The sequence below is a fragment of the Macrotis lagotis genome, chromosome 4 (assembly GCF_037893015.1).
Source record: "Macrotis lagotis isolate mMagLag1 chromosome 4, bilby.v1.9.chrom.fasta, whole genome shotgun sequence".
Taxonomy (NCBI): domain Eukaryota; kingdom Metazoa; phylum Chordata; class Mammalia; order Peramelemorphia; family Peramelidae; genus Macrotis; species Macrotis lagotis.
The window spans coordinates 176,898,283-176,914,367 of record NC_133661.1 but is presented as its reverse complement, the minus strand read 5'-3'; the positions used below and the strand labels follow the sequence as shown (position 1 = coordinate 176,914,367).

Sequence of the window (16,085 nt, the reverse complement as noted above, 5' to 3'; positions counted from 1 at the left end):
CTGATTGAAGGCAAAAGAATTCAATAGCTCCAGATCCTCCCCTCAAGCAAAGGGAAAAGGCCTCAATCAAGGTCACAGACACTCTAGAGAAAGCAACCAACACCTCCTACTGGCCAGCCAGAGAAACTGCACTCAGTGAGTAAAGCCTTTAGAGATCCCAAGTCCCTGTGAACCAGCCCCTGCCCAACTCAAGGTCTTAGCAAAATGAAGAAGGGTCAGTGGAAAGATGGATCCATAGAAAAATTCTTGGAAGGGAAAGACCCTAACTCAGAAAGACGTAGAACCTCTGAGGAGAATATGATCTGGTTTTCAGCACAGACAGATTTCCTTGAAGAAATAAGGAAGGAGCTTAAAAATTTGGGAGAGACAATTAATACCTTGCAACAAGAAAACAAATCCTTAGATAGTACAATTGGACAAATACAAAAGAAGAATAAATCTCTCAGATCATCAATTGGACAATTACAAAATGAGAATAATTCTCTCAGATCCTCAAATGGGCAAATGCAAAAAAGAAAATAATTCTATCCAAACCTAAATTGGTCAAATGGAAAGCTCTTTCAAAAGTAGAATTGAGCAATTGGAAAAGGAATTACAAAAGGTTAATGAAGAAAACTCCCCCCCCAAAAAAAAAGAATGAAGTCTACAGAAACTAATGACTCCATGAGACAGCAAGAGTCAGTTAAACAAAATCAAAAACTAGAAAAAATAGAAGAAACTGTAAAATACCTAATCAACAAAGCCACTGACCTCGAGAATAGATCAAGGAGGGGCAACCTGAAAATTATAGGACTTCCTGAAAACATTGAAGAGAAAAAAAGCATGGACTTAATATTACAGAATCTAGTGATGGAAAACTGCCCTGATATCATGGAATTGGAGGGCAAAGAAGTTATTGAAAGAGTACATCTATCCCCACCAGTAAAAGATCCTAAAATGAAAACACCAAGGAATGTTATGGCCAAATTCCAGAACTATCAGATAAAAGCAGCCAGAAAGAAACAATTTAAATATCAAGGATCCATAGTAAGGATCATGCAGGACCTGGCTGCATCAACATTAAGGGATGGAAGGGCCTGGAATGAGATATTTCAAAGAGCAAGGGGCCTTGGAATGCAGCCAAGAATCTACTTTCCCACAAAGTTGAGCCTTCTCTTCCAAGGAGAAAGGTGAACATTTAACGAAGTGGAAGAATTCCAAAAATTTCTCATGAAAAGACTAGAGCTAAACAGAAAATCTGGACATCAAACAGGAAGTTCCAGAGACACGTGAAAAGGTTAAAAGGGGGGGGGCAGTAAAAGAAAAAAAATCCTATCCAGTAAGTTGAAACTGACTACATCCCAGCATGGGGGGAAAAGATTCTCATAAATCTTGAGAATTGTAACTCTAATAGAGAAAATATACCTAGCCAGAAATGATGGACATTCATGACCTATCCATGAGATTGCTATCTAATGGGATGTAACTGGCTTTGACCACACTTGGGAGAAATAGTAATAACTCTCAGGAATTTTTGACTCTATTCGATAGAATATACTGAACTAGAAGGGACAGACACTCAGAATTTTCTATGACTTAGATAGAATGATCTAAAAAACATTACCTCCTTAAAAAGGGGGACAGGAAAGAGACGGGAGGAGGGAGGGGATTGAATGGAGTAAATCTCATTACACTAAGAGGTACCAAAAAACTATGGTAATAGAGGGGAAGAAGGAAGCAGATGAGAAACTCCTGAATCTTCTTCTCATCAGACTTGGCTTAAAGTCAACCTACACATACTCAGTTAAGTTATAAAACATCTAACCTTTCAAGTATTAAAAGGGGAAAAGGGGAGGGGGGATGGAGAAAGGGAAGGGGAGTGGGGGAAAAGGGGGAAATAACAAAAGGAAGGGAAGGGAAAAGGGAAAAAGGGAAAGGGGAAAGAAAGGGGAGGGTGTGATATAGGAGGACAAACATATGGAAGGGGGTGGTATTCAGAAACAAAATACTGGGGAATATGGATAAAGGGGGGAAGGGGGAAAAATACAAACAGAGGGAAGATAGCACGGAGGGCAATAAAGGATAGTAATCATAACTTTGAATGTGAATGGGATGAACTGTCCCTTAAAATGTAAGCAAGGGGTGGCTAGGTTGCACAATAGAAACAGCACCATCCCTGGAGTCAGGAGTAGCTGAGTTCAAATCTGGCCTCAGACACTTAATAATTACCTAGCTATGTGGCCTTGGACAAGCCACTTAACCCCATTGCCTTACAAAAACTTAAAAAACACATAAGCAAATAGCAGAGTGGATTAAAAACCAGAATCCTACAACATGTTGCTTAAAAGAAACTCATTTGAAGCAGAGAGATACATATAGAGTAAAGGTAAAAGGTTGGAGCAAAATATATTTTGCTTCAGCTGAAGTAAAAAAAGCAGGGATAGCAATCCTTATCTCAGACAAAGCAGCAGCAAAAATAGCTTTAAAAGAGATAAGGAAGGAAACTTTATCCCCCTAAAAGGTACCACAGACGATAATGTCATTTCAATACTGAATATATATGCACCCAGTGGGACAGCACCCAAATTCTTAGAGGAGAAGCTGAAAGAACTACAGGAAGACATAGAGAGCAAAACTCTACTAGTGGGAGACCTCAACCTCCCACTATCAGATCTAGATAAATCAAATCATAAAATAAACAAGAAAGAAGTTAAGGAGGTAAATAGATTGTTAGAAAAATTAGATATGGTAGACTTATGGAGGAAACTGAACATGGATAGAAAGGAATATACCTTTTTCTCTGCAGTACATGGAACTTATACAAAAATTGACCATGTACTAGGACATAAAACCTAATGATCAACTTCAGAAAGGCAGAAATAGTGAATACATCTTTCTCAGATCACAATGCAATAAAAGTCATATGCAATATTGGGCCAAGGAGATATAGACCCAGAACAAATTGTTTAACTGAATAACCTCATTTTAAAAAATGAGTGGACCAAAAAACAAATTATAGAAAGAATTAACCATTTTATCCTAGAGAATGATAATAATGAAACAACATACCAAAACCTATGGGATTCATTCAAAGCAATTCTCAGGGGATATATTATAGCTCTAAATGCTTACATGAATAAATTGGAGAAAGAGGAAATTAATGAACTAAACATGCAACTAAAAAAAATTAGAGGAAGAACAAATAAGTATTCCTAAATTAAATACCAAAGTAGAAATTCTAAAATTTAAAGGAGAAATCAATAAAATTGAAAGTAAAAAAACTATTGGTATTATAAAAAAAACAATAAAATTGATAAACATCTGGTCAATTTGATTAAAAAAAAGAAAGAAGAAAACCAAATTGCTAGTATCATAAATGAAAAAGTGAACTCACCATCAATGAAGAGGAAATTAAAGTAATAATTCAGAATTATTTTGCCCAACTCTATGCCAATAAATTTGATAATCTACATGAAATGGATGAATATTTACAAAAATATAAGTTGCCCAGGTTAAATGAAGAAGAGATTAAATACCTAAACAGCCCTATCTCAGCAAAAGAAATTAAACAAGCCATCATTGAACTCCCGAAAAAAAGTCTCAAGGGGCCAGCCGCCACTCCTGACTCCCTCGGGCGCCCCGCCGGGCTGGACTGCCTCCTCGAGCTGCCGGACGGCCCCCGGTGGGCCGGCATGGACAGCCCCGAGGTGACCTTCACCCTAGCCTACATCGTGTTCTCCGTCTGCTTCGTCTTCACGCCCAACGAGTTCCACTCAGCGGGGCTGACGGTGCAGAGCCTGCTGTCTGGCTGGCTGGGCATCGAGGACGTGGCCTTCATGCAGTAGCACCTGAGCAGGACCATGGTCACCATGCTGGTCCACTCGCTGCTTCTGCTGGGCTCCAGAAGTCTGGAAGCTATTCCTTCTCCTGTCAGTCTCCTTTCCCAGCATCACCTGCACCGTTGCTTACTACTGGTCCTGAAACAGGTGGGAACACCACCCATTAGCCAGAATGTTGGTGCTCCATGCCCTTCCACAGTCAGGGTGGCGAGCGGTGGCATCCTCCATCAACACTGAGTTCCAACACATCGACAAGTTTGCCACGGGGGCTCCGGGTGCCCAGGTGATTGTGACTGACACATGGGTCATGAAGGTGACCACCTACCGCATCCATGTGGCTCAGCAGCAGGACATCCACCTGACGGTAACTGAGTCACACCAGCACGAGCTCTCACCAGACTCTAATCTGCCTGTGCAGTTCCTTACCATCCAAGTGGCAAGTATCAATCCTCTTGTCAAAACCTTTGACATCCGGTTGAATTCTACAGAATATGGTGAGCTAAGGAAGAAACTCCATGCCCCCATCCACAATGCTGCCAACTTAGTCATCCACCAGAGTCTTGGTGACTTGTTTCTGGAAACATTTACATCCTTGGTGGAGACCAACCCACCTTATTCCATCCCCAGCAGCCAGGAGCTAGAGCCCTGTATTGGTTGCATGCAGACAAGGGCCAACATTAAGCTGGTAAAGAACTGCCAGGAATCGAATGCCGGCGAGTGCCAGCAGTGTTACTGCCGCCCCATGTGGTGTCTGACCTGCATGGGCAAGTGGTTTGCCAGCCGCCAGGACCAGCAGCACCCAGAAAAATGGCTCTCCAACCATGTGCCTTGCCCCACCTGCAGGTCCAAGTTTTGCATCCTGGATGTTTGTATCATCCATTGACCTTCCCTGAGCAAGGATGTGCTTCTTGGGTCAGCTGGGGGGGAGGGACTCCATTAGAGGAACTATTCTCAGGCTCTTTGGATCCAAGGCACCCCCTTCTGTTTGGGTAACTCTGCAAGCCTCCTCAGCATTTCCCCCTCTTAAGCCCCTGGGGCCTGTCCTTTTGCTACTGACACCAGCCCTTCTCCAGAGGCTACTCATTTCCTCCTTGTTCCCAGATAAGAGGAAGGAGAGGCAGGGCAAGGTTTTAAGTTCCAGACTTTCAAAGGAAGATATGATGCCTCAACCCCTCCCTGCCCTCCTTCTCTCTCCACAGTTCATACATAGTGAAGGATTCCAGGGCAATTGCCCCTCATCCTCTGTGAATAGACTAGCAAAGGGCTATTTTTTTTTTTTAGGTAACAAGTCAGACACTGTTCCTGACCAGGACTGAGCTTTCTTTTACTGCAGCTGTTTTTTAAAGTTTATTCTTTATGATTTTTACACAAATATATGCAGTTTTCCCCGACTTTCTTAGCTACATTTTGGACCTGTACCTACCCACACAGATATCTTGGATTAGTCATGGCTTCCAGACTTGTATTTATAATTAGTATCATTTCAGTGCGAAGTTTAAGTCTAGTTTCTGTTTTATCCCTTTCTGCCCTACCCCACCCCTGCACCTCCCTTCTTCTCACCTCTCCCTATCTCTCCCACTCTTATATTTCCTCCCATCCATGTGTTTTGTACTAGATAATCCACTATGGGTCACAGGAAAGAGGGCTGCAGTAGTAAAATACACTTTCCACAGCTTCAATAACTGTCATTTTTAACACAGCCATTTCCTATACACACCTATCTATCCCTTTCCCTGCCAAACTACAAACCTGTAGTTCAGTCCTTTGGGGTGACCCCAGTGTTTCTAGTTGCTTTTCAGGACAACTGTTAGGGACAAGAGCAAGTACCTTAATTCTCTATAATATACAAGTCTATATACCATAAAGGTATTTAATTTCTTTTTTTTCCTTTAAAATATTTTAAAGGACAAGACAAGAATCATCTAAGTAAGATACAAATGCCTACAACTTTGGGACAAAAGCAATCCATTTCGTTCTCTTCCTTTCTTTGCTGAGGATGCAGTATTTCTAGCCATGTTGAATACCTTTGATTCTTGGGTCTGTTTCATAGCATTTACCATGTTGGGCAATTTAAAGAGAATCCCTTAGTATAAAGGGTATGACCTTCTCATTCCAATAAAGGATCAGAATCAAAAAAAAAAAAAAACTCTCAAGGGCCTGATGGATTCACAAGTGAATTCTACCAAACATTTAAGGAACAATTGGTTCCAATTCTATATAAACTCTTTGGAAAAATAGAGAAAGATGGAACTCTGCCTAACTCTTTCTATGAAACCAATATGGTGCTGTTACCTAAACCAGGAAGAGTTAAAACTGAGAAAGAAAATTATAGACCTATTTCCCTGATGAATATAGATGCAAAAATCCTAAATAAAATCATAGCAAAATGATTACAACAAGTTATCATTAGGATAATACATTATGATCAAGTAGGATTTATTCCAGGAATGCAGGGTTGGTTCAATATTAGGAAATCTGTTAGTATACTCAATTATATCAACAACAAACCTATCAGAAATCATATGGTCATATCAATAGATGCTGAAAAAAGCTTTTGACAAAATACAGCATCCATTCCTATTAAAACACTAGAGAGTGTAGGAATAAATGGACTGTTCCTTAAAATAATTAGCAGTATCTATCTGAAACCATCAACAAGCATTATATTCAATGGGGAGAGGCTAGAGGCATTCCCAATAAGATCAGGGGTGAAACAAGGATACCCATTACCACCACTACTATTCAATATTGTATTAGAAATGTTAGTGTCATCAATTAGAGAAGAAAAAGAAATTGAAGGAATTAGAATTGGGAAGGAAGAGACAAAACTCTCACTCTTTGCAGATGACATGATGATCTACCTAGAGAATCCCAAGAAATCATCCAAAAGACTACTGGAAACAATTAGCAATCTTAGCAGATTTGCAGGTTATAAAATAAACCCTCATAAATCCTCAACTTTTCTATATATGTCTAGCAAGATACAGCAGGAAGAGCTAGAAAGAGAAATCCCATTCAAAGTAACCTCAGACAATATAAAATACTTGGGAGTCTATTTGCCAAGACAGATTCAGAATCTTTTTCAAAACAATTATAAAACACTTCTCACACAAATTAAATCAGATTTAAATAACTGGGCACATATCAACTGCTCATGGAGAGGTAGAGCTAATATAATAAAAATGACAATTCTACCAAAACTAAACTATCTGTTTAGTGCCCTACCGATCAAAATTCCAAAAAATTACTTTAATGAGTTGGAAAGAATTTTAGTAAATTCATATGGAGCAATAAAAAGTCAAGAATTGCCAGGGGCTTAATGAAAAAAAGTGCAAAAGAAGGTGGCTTAGCCCTACCTGATTTCAAATTATATTACAAAGTATCAGTCATCAAAACTGTTTGGTATTGGCTAAGAAATAGAGTAGTGGACCAATGAAATAGACTAGGTGTAAATGCAGGAGACGATTATAGTAATCTGCTGTTTGATAAACCCAAAGACTCCAGCCATTAGGATAAAAACTCCCTCTTTGATAAAAACTGCTGGGATAATTGGAAGTTAGTATGGAAGAAACTTAGATTAGACCAACACCTCACACCCTTTACTGAGATAATATACAAATGGTTACAGGACTTAGACATAAAAAAAATACTATAAGCAAATTTGAAGATCAAGGGCTAGTTTACCTGTCAGATCTATGGAAAGCGGAGCAGTTTATGACTAAGGAAGAGTTGGAGAACATCAACAAAAAACAATTAGATGATTTCGATTTCATTAAATTTCATTAAATTAAAAAGCTTTTACACAGATAAAACCAATGTAATCAAGATCAAAAGAAAGTAGTAGTAAATTGGGAAACAGTCTTTACAACTAATGATTCTGACAAAGGACTCATTTCTAAAAATACAGAGAACTGAGTCATATTTTTCAAACAAAAAGCCATTCCCCAATTGATATATGGTCAAAGGATATGCAAAGGCAATTTATAGATGAGGAGATCAAAGCAATCCATAGCCATATGAAAAAGTGCTCTAAATCATTAATTATTAGAGAAATGCAAATTAAAGCTTCTCTGAGGTACCACCTCACACCTCTCAGATTGGCCGATATGACCAGGAAGGATAATGATCATTATTGGAAGGGTTGTGGGAAATCTGGGACACTATTACACTGTTGGTGGAGCTGTGAACTCATCCAACCCTTCTGGAGAGCTATTTGGAACTATGCCCAAAGGGCAACAAAAATGTGCATACCCTTTGACCCAGCATTACCACTACTGGGTCTATACCCTGAAGAGATGATGAAAAAGTGTAAAAACATTACTTGTACAAAAATATTTATAGCAGCCCTGTTTGTGGTGGCAAAGAATTGGAAATCAAGTAAATGTCCTTCAATTGGGGAATGGCTTAGCAAACTGTGGTATATGTATGTCATGGAACACTATTGTTCTATTAGAAACCAGAAGGGATGGGATTTCAGGGAAGCCTGGAGGGATTTACATGAACTGATGCTGAATGAGATGAGCAGAACCAGAAAAACGCTGTACACCCTAACAGCAAAATGGGAGTGATATTCAACCTTGAAGGACTTGCTCACTCCATCAGTGCAACAATCAGGAACAATTTTGGGCTGTCTGCAAAGGAGAGTGCCGTCTGTATCCAGTTAAGGAGATGTGGAGTTTGAACAAAGTTCAAAGACTATTCCCTTTAATTTAGAAAAAATAGATATCTTATTGTCTAATCTTGTTACCTCTTAGACTTCTCGTCTCTTCTTTAAGGATATGATTTCTCTCTCATCACACCCAATTTGGATCAAGGTACAACATGGAAACAAAGTAAAGACTGACAGGTTGCTTTCCGTGGTGGGGGGGGAGTAAGATTGGGGGGAAATTGTAAAACTCAAATAATACCTTTAATAAAAATAAATTTTTAAAAATGATGCATGCAGTGTTTCTAATGCTTGAAAAGTGTTTTAAATACATTAGCTCATTGTAGCTTTATGATGGTGCTATTTTTCCTTCATTCTTTTTTGTTTTTAAGTTTTTGCAAGGCAAATGGAGTTAAGTGACTTGCCCAAGGCCACACAGCTAGGTAAGTATTAAGTGTCTGAGGCTGGATTTGAACTCAGGTACTCCTGACTCCAGGGCTGGTGCTCTATCCACTTTGCCACCTAGCCACCCCCTTCTCCTTCATTCTTGAAGAAGGCCAAGAACTCAGGGTGGTGATACCTTGATAAGCCCATAAATTGGACTGGAGTGAGGGGATGCTGTGCTAAGGCACCAGCCTCACTTTCTCCTCCAGAGCCATCTGAGTCCAGTGACCCTTTATGAATCAGAATGACTAGAGACAGCCCTGGATGCAAGGCAATCAGGATCAAGTGACTTGCCCAAGATCATAAAGCTAGTAAGTGCCAGTTGTCTGAGGTCAAATTTGAACTCAGATCCTCCTGATGCCAGGGCTGGTGCTCTATTCGCTGCACCAACTAACCCTATATAAAAAGCCTACTGCTAATCCAGGTAGATCCCATTTTATAAATGAGGAAGCCAAGCTCAGATAGACACTAAGAGTCTTGCCCATGATTACACAGAACCCAAACAGTTTTTGGACGCTTCTTGGCTCTGCTTCTAACACTCTATCCATTATCCCTTGGTCAGTGAATAATGACTCTGGTTACTATTTAACTAAGGAAGACTTCCAAGGAAGAACAATCAATTTACTAAATTCTGCTGAACAAAAGGAATGTTCATCTCTTTCTAGTTGAAGTGCCTAAAAGATTGCTTCATCTAACTACTAGGCCCAAAGGGCTTAACTTGTCCAAGGGCTCAAATCTAGTTGATTTGAAAACCTGATCTCAAACTCCAGTCTTCCAAGTCACCTAGGTGAAGAATACAGTGATGGACCTAGAGTCTGAATGGACCTGAGGTCTAATCCAGTCTCAGACATTTAGTTTTGTGATCCTAAGCAAGTTACTTAACCTGTTTGCCTCAATTTGCTTATCTGTAAAATGGGAATAAAAATGGTACCTGACTCCCAGGGTTTTTGTAAGTATCTAATGAGATGATATCTGTAAAGTATTTAGATGCTTAATAAATATTTATTTCTTTCCAGATACCAAATTCAGAGCTCTGAGCACCTCATTTATAAAACCCACAAAGTAGACTAGACAAGGTTATTTTTAGCACCAACCATTCAAAGTGCATTCAGTACCAAGAAGACCTTTTTCTTCTGTTCATTATTATTTTGCAGTGTCATTGTTCTTCCCTGGAAGTCTTCCTTAGCTAGATAGTAACCATGGTCATTGCCCATTGATAAAAAGAAGTAGAGGGTAAAGTGACCCGAACTGAAACCGGAAGACTGAACTTTCTTAATAGCCTTTCTTTGGAATTTCCTATGCTGTTGAGAGTCAATCAGTGATGAAAGGTAATGATTCCAGCAGGTCAGCTGCCTCTCTCCTTCTCAGCACTGTGCTTCTCCTTTCTCCATTCCCCATCCTGAGGGCAAAATGAATGGTTGCAGTACTGCTAACAAAAGCGGGGAGTCATACCCAAGTAATTGCCCCAGGTCAAAATTATCCTTCAGTTTCTTCATCTTCACCTATAATGAGAGCTGGAGTAAATATCCATATAATATATTATTTCTAACTTCATGGATATCTATCATATATATGTGGGGGTCTGGAGTCAGGTCAATACATATTTGTTTTCGTTTCAGTTGTGTCTGATTCTTCTTAACCCTATTTGAGATTTCTTGACAAAGATACTGGAATGGTTTGCCATTTCCTTCTCCAGCTCATTTGACAGATGAGGAAATTGAGGCAAACAGGATTAAGTGATTTGCCCAGGGTCACACTACTAGTAAGTGTCAGAAGTCAGATTTGAACTCAGGAAGATGAGTCTTCCTGATTCCAGACCTGGCACTGTATTCATTGCACCCTTCCTCTACAACATTATCCCAAAACAGTCAACAAGACTATGCTTAAAGAGTTTTATTGATAATGAATACTACCTCTTAAGATAGTTGTAACTATTTCCCCTAACATCTTGGTACTAATTGTTGAAGTTTCTCTTATATCAGGTCAAATTTTACCCTATGCAACTCATTACCATTGCTCCCAAATCTGCTTTCTGGAACCAAGTAAAAGCCAGATCCACTCCCACATGACATGTATCCCAGGGTACCATAGGTCCACAAAATCATGTCCCTTCTTTCCAGCCTATCCCTTAAAATTCCAGGAAAAAGGTAGAAGGAAGACCCTGCAGACTGTCATCAACCTTCATTCTCTATTAATCCAATCTCATAGGCAAAATTTATTTTTTGAATTTCTTTATGTTATTTGTTTCACTAACTTGTAGCCAGTCAGTTCTAGGATGATCATATCATAAGTTAACAATGAAGAATGTCTATAACCACACAGGAGCAGGAGGGCAGGAGCATGCCAGGGGATTCTGAAAAACATCTGAAGTGCTCAGTATTTATCTTTCCTTCCTCTGTCCTCACAACTCATTCCCATATATGTTAGGCTATAGTTGTACATTTGTGACAATTGTTTATGTATGTGTATGTATATGCATTTGTGTGTGTTTGTGTACATGTGTTAGAGAATACATTTTCTTTATTTTTGTAAACCCACAGTATACACACACACACACACACACACACACACACCCATCAGTGGTTTTGGTTAGATGAATGAATGAATAGGTAAAAATGCAATGAATTCTTTAGAACACACTACAAATAGTGATCATTAATACTAAAGTCTTATTTTGAAAGTGTCAGGATTCTAGTCCAAGAAGAAACCTCTGGAAGGAATATCACCAAAAGATGATGTAATTTAATACAAAGAATGCTGGATCTGGATTCAGATCCTGACTGCTGTCTACTATCTCTATAATCTTGAGTCAGCTTCCAGGGTCTTATTTTCATCATTTCCAAAATGAAGGAAGTCAACTAAAGAACTTCTGGTGTTAACTTTAAAGCTATGACACCAAGACTGTCTTCCTGCCTCCAATAAATATTTCTTCTAAATTATCTTAGAAAAATGAATATTTAATTTTTACTTCATCCAAGTAAAAATAAACGAGAAAAAATAAAACAGAAGTTCCAATGGCATTTGGAAATAATCCAGATAATTTTGTTAACTTGCCATATTTAATATGCATGTTTTAAAAACCAACAGAGATTTGCACTTTCTTTTTCCATCCTATTTTTTGTTCTTTGTGTACTTAAATGTCTCTGTTTTGCTCATGATTAAACTATTCTTAATCAGTTTTTAATAAAAAGAAAAATACATTGGCAATAATGATGTAAAGGAGAGGAACTTGAAACCTCATCAAATCTGTAGCATCTGCCATCTCCACCAGGGCATTGACAGTCTGGATCTTGCCAGAAGAAATTCCAGAAATCTCAAATGTAAATATACAGCTGCTCTCTTACTACCTTGCCCTTCATAGATACTTAAACTGAGCTATTATTAAACTTTAGGAGGAAAAAAAAATCACATCTGATCATCACCACATGAGAAATGATGGCCTTATTTAGCACCAAGAAAAATGACATCTGTGTGCTTCAAAGATAGCAGCTTCATCTCAGCAAAGTCAAAATGTCAGTCCCATCTCACTAATTGAAAAATGCTTGCTGGCTTGCACCCACCCTGAACTAAGAAAACATGTGGGTCGTATGTCTAAAGGATTGAGAGATGTCAACCTTCCTCAGGTGAGTGAAAAATCTTGGTGCTGAAATGACAGATTAAATAATAACTGCCAACTGCATCTCCCTCCAAAGGCAGAGGGTCTGGAGTCCCTGAAAACTGCCAAGGGGATCAAGTGCATGTACTTCAATTGAAGGACCATTATTGGAAGCTAGCAAAGAAAGGAGAAGAGAGAAAACATTTCAGAAACCAAACACCACAAGTTGTTATATTTCAGAAGAAATAATAAGGAAACTTGGGCTTGAAAGCATAAAACCTCACTCTACAAAGAGAATGCTTTGTGATGGTGGTTGTTGGTTTCTTTGTGAGGACAGATTTTTGTTTTTCTCGAGTATTTAGAGTATACTGATGCTGGTGAGTGAGGAAGTTGACTAGCAACTAAAATGAATGAACAGGGCTGTTGAAATCTTTATGAGTAATCTGTAATCAAATGCTTTAAACCCACACACTGCTCAACTAAGACTCTGCAGGTGCCACACAATTGACAACTTTCTTATCATAAAAATGATGGAATAGACACAGTGAAAGTATTGAAAACCAGCAATGACCAGAGATCACCTTCACTTTTGAGTATTATGGAGACTTTCTCCTAAATTCTCCAATGTCACAGTTCTTGTCACTTCACAACCACTTGGCCTAAAAAGTAGTCATGACTTTTTGAAGCTGTGGCTCTTAAATTATCCATTTATAACAGTGGCTGGGGCTCTGAGACTTACTGTATAGGAGGAAATCTCTCAAGGTTCTCTGCTGTTAAATTAACTATACATATTAAGTATTGATCACAAATGATAGGCATTCTGTTTTCTCATTCATTTAGATTTTATACAACAGTTTAAAAAAAAACATGGTTCCATCTATTTAAACAGCCACAGTTCTTCATGTTTAAGAGTTATTACACCAGGAGTAACTCAGCTTTCTGGGGGAGACACAACATGGAAAAAATGACTGAAGGGATTATTTTGGAGTCAGAAAGACCTAGATTCAATTTCTCTTAACACCTACTAGCTCACTAAGCAAATTACTTAAACCTGTGGCCAATGCCTTAGGCAGCTAACTACCTAACACTATAAATTATTAACCAATTTCTGATTTATGTTGAAGGAGTTTTCATACTGGAAGTTATTCAAATAGCTTAAATTACAGGTCCAAACCAGAAACCTTTTTTTCCCCTGAAACCAGGTTTGGAACAGGAGTAGGAGTATAACCTAGTGTATGACGGTAACTAGAGTTGGGAACATGATCCATTATGACTCTTCAGAAAAATATAAACTACCATGAGTGAATGTAAATCACAAAAGAAGCTCCAACTTTCCCATGAGAAAACTTGCTGTATACCCTAAGCCATTCTGGCACTATGCCTTCTATCTTCTGTTTCTTTAATATACCAAACATGACCTAGGGTTGGTATGGGGACCCATGATATTTTGTCTTGCTATCAGCTAGGACATTTGGTCTATTGTCAGTAAACTTCCCTAATTAACCTAAATAATCCTAATAAGACCTATTGATAACCAAGTCGGTATGATCCCCTCTTTTCTTGGTATTTCACTATTCTCTTGGAGGGAACACTATCCTATAATCGGAATAATTAAGGCAGAACAGATCTATCCCCCTCACACCTAGGCAATTACTATGATTTTCAGGACTCCAAAAAGATAATTTATTGCCTCTTTGTATCATAGTGTTTACATATAGCTCTTCATTTAATTCAATTCAATAAATATCTACTATGTGTTATGTACTGTTTTAAGCACTACTGATAGAAAGGTAAACCAAAACAGTCTCTGCCCTCAATGAGCTTACATTCTATTAGGAGAAATAATATCTATTCATATAAATGAATGAAAAATATATTACCAAGTAATTTCTTGGGGGAAGGCAGAAATAAACAAGAGAAAGAAATTTGTTAGCAATAGGAATACAAAGGAAGAGTGAGAGAGGGATACCAAGAAATGAAGATAACATAGATGGGTGTGAGGGAACAGAGCTTCCACCAACTATAATAAATTGCCACATATATCACAAAGGCAACTAAAGAGTTTTTATTATTACTCACTGAGAAAGAAGTGGAAAACAGAAGGGAACAGATTGCTTGTTCCCCAATCTTGCCTAACAGTTAAGCTAATAGTAGGTAGGATCCAGGGATCAAAAAAAGAAATTTTATTGAACTAAAATTCTTGTTGAATTATCACTCTCTATTAATTCAACAAATACATCAGTTCAATAAGCATTATTTTGTAGTATATTCAAAACACCCAGAACATACTGACATCTTAGCACTACATACTCAAGAATTTTTGTTGGGTTAGCTGGTACCATTTCTCATCAGTGGTCATGCCCCTCCCCTTTGAACCAATTTGAACCTGTACTGGTTTCCCTGACACCTCCTGCTACCTTCTTCTTGACACACAGACGAATTGGGTCTTCCAGCAACAAATACATGCACACAATGGGTATCATTAACTTATCACTCATAGTCACCCATACCGTTTGCCCTAAGTTAGGGATTCTTGTGTGCACAGATTCTTCTAGCAGTCTCATGAAACCTATAGACTCTTCAGAATAGTGTTTCTAAGTGTATGAAATAAAATACAGAAAATTACAAGGGAAACTAATTATATAGAAATTAAAATATAATTCTTCCTCCTCCAGCTTCTCAGATTCCCCTGAAGTCAATACACAGACCTTGTAGACATCAAATTAAGAACCCAAGTCCTAGTTCTCTTTGTGGTATACCTTGGCCTGAATTCATTTCCCAAATAGAGGTAGAAGAGCTTAAAAATATAATTCAGGTAAGTGGTATCAGAATAAATCATTTTAGTAAATAGCCTCTTATCATAGTTCCTCAGGCCATTGTCTTTTGCAAATGGCAGGAGGGGACAATAGGTCCCAGAATCCATTTCATACCAGGTCAACCTATTTGACTGGGCATCTTCATCCTTAATTTCCCTAGTACTCAGCATTTCACTTACTCTTTTTTTTTTTTTTTGGTTTTGCAAAGCAATGGGGTTAAGTGACTTGCCTAAGGTCAGACAGCTAGGTAATTATTAAATGTCTGAGGTCAAATTTGAACTCAGGTCCTCTTGACTCCAGGCTACTGCACCACCTAACTGCCCCTCACTTACTCTTTATAATCCAATGGATTCTCTTCTCTTCTTAGTTTTTCTCTATTGCCTTGTTTTCTGATCTGCCTTGATCATTATTCCATTTAACAAAGTAGATCCTTCTCACACTAGACTGGCTCTCATTCCATCTCCTTTAAGTATAAACCTAATCCTTGGCCCTTCCTGCACTCCCATACCAACTCTGAGGCTTCTTCTCCTGATACTCTTAAATAGGTCAAGGTTATAACTAGCAGTCATGGGGCTGGGAGGATCAGGCATATCTGATCCTCCTTTGCTGATTTTTCATTCTCTAAAAATGATCATTTCTTGGAGCAAAGCTTGCTGTTGTTTGGTTGTGTCCTACTTTCCGTGACCCCACTAGGGTTTTCTTGGCAGAGTTACTGGAAGAGTTTACCATTTCCTTCTTCAACTCATTTTCCAGATGAGAAAACTGAG

General features: G+C 38.6%; 1 pseudogene; it reads left to right on the top strand.

The window, feature by feature from the left end:
- Window positions 1-3,671: 3,671 nt before the first annotated feature.
- On the top strand, window positions 3,672-4,703 carry LOC141520090 (E3 ubiquitin-protein ligase TM129-like; annotated as a pseudogene).
- The last annotated feature ends 11,382 nt before the right edge of the window (window positions 4,704-16,085 follow it).